The following is a 1,668-nucleotide window of genomic DNA, read 5'->3' as shown; positions in this document are numbered from 1 at the left end:
TTAAAAGAAACGCTATATTTTTCCAATAAGTTTATTTTGCACAGATCATTTTGGTGCACTCAGTTTAATTTTCCAGGAACTTTTACGTCCGATTTTTATTCATTTTGAATCATTTTATTTTTATCAATTTTGTTAACATGTCCATAAAGAATAAATATAATTAATTGTACTTTTATCATTGTTTTATTTTGATTATTTATAATTGTTTGACCTTTGTTAATTTTATTTCTTTTAAACTCTTGCTATCACCAATAAAATATCAAAGGGCATTTTTGGATTTTAGCAGTGTAGAAAACCCTAATTATTCACTATATATGTTCCTATTGGCTAAGGCTTAGAGGAGAGGGAATGGCCGCACCATTATCCTTTTATCTCTCTGCTCACACTCAAACACTCTTCACCTTCTCCCTAACCACAAACGATGCTCACCCTTCACACCACACCACCATCTTCCTCATCTCTTCCATTTTCCACACGCAAATCACCATCGCCACACCACCTTCTTTCTCTTCGCCCTCCTTTTCTATTTCTCTCTCACAATCTCAACCGCTTTCTCTCTCTAAACTCCCTAAAACCCTAAAACCAGATCTCGTTTTCTCTCTCTAGGTTTCAACAATGGCGGCCGCTCATACTCCTCGAGAAGAGAACGTCTACATGGCTAAGCTCGCCGAGCAAGCCGAGCATTACGAAGAAATGGTGGAGTTCATGGAAAAGGTTTCCGCTAACGCCGATAGCGAAGAACTCACCGTGGAGGAGAGGAATCTTCTCTCCGTCGCTTACAAAAACGTGATCGGAGCAAGACGCGCCTCGTGGCGTATCATTTCGTCGATCGAGTATGAACTCTCTAACATCTACGACGGTATCCTCAAGCTCCTCGATACTCGTCTCATTCCATTAGCTTCCTCTGGCGATTCTAAGGTTTTCTACCTTAAGATGAAGGGAGATTACCACAGGTACCTCGCTGAGTTTAAGACCGGAGCCGAACGTAAGGAGGCTGCAGAGAGCACTCTTTCTGATTACAAATCTGCTCAGGACATTGCAAATGCTGAATTACCACCAACTCACCCTATCAGGCTTGGCTTTTGATGAGGCTATTGCTGAGTTGGATACATTGGGAGAGGAGTCATACAAGGATAGCACTTTGATTATGCAACTTCTCCGTGATAACCTCACCCTTTGGACCTCTGATATGCAGGATGATGGTGCTGATGAAATCAAAGAAGCTGCACCTAAAGGCAATGATGAACCACAGTAAAATGTGTCATATTGCTAATTAGTTATTAAACTTCTCTTCTATCATGTTTTTAAAGGGAGAAAGTGTTGATTGATGATATTGAAGCTACTGAGATTTTAGGCGTTCATGGTCTATTTTATGATATATGGATGCACTGTTTTTTTTAGTTTGTCCTTCCATTTGTGTGCGTGTTTCTGAATTGCCTGTTTTCTAAATGTCACTCAAATTTCTATCCTGCAGCTTCAATGTATACTCTGCCAAATGAACCAAACTGCACAGTAAAGTTCAACTTTGGTCCTGACTTAAAGCTCTTGCCGCCATTATTCTGTCAACACCTAGTGGAGTCGTCGTCTTTCTCTACCAGATCTAAACGCCTCGTCGTGGTAGTTTCCTTTCCCTATTTATTTCTTTAATTTGATTGTAGGATTGTTGTT

The 1,668-nt window shown here is 40.0% G+C and overlaps 1 pseudogene; it reads left to right on the top strand.

Moving 5' to 3' along the window:
- The first annotated feature begins 580 nt into the window (after nucleotides 1–580).
- Nucleotides 581–1,399, top strand: LOC127092300 (14-3-3-like protein; annotated as a pseudogene).
- Nucleotides 1,400–1,668: the final 269 nt, after the last annotated feature.

This window comes from Lathyrus oleraceus, chromosome 6 (genome assembly GCF_024323335.1).
Source record: "Lathyrus oleraceus cultivar Zhongwan6 chromosome 6, CAAS_Psat_ZW6_1.0, whole genome shotgun sequence".
In the NCBI taxonomy this organism is placed as follows: domain Eukaryota; kingdom Viridiplantae; phylum Streptophyta; class Magnoliopsida; order Fabales; family Fabaceae; genus Lathyrus; species Lathyrus oleraceus.
This window is presented reverse-complemented; position numbering and strand designations above follow the sequence as displayed.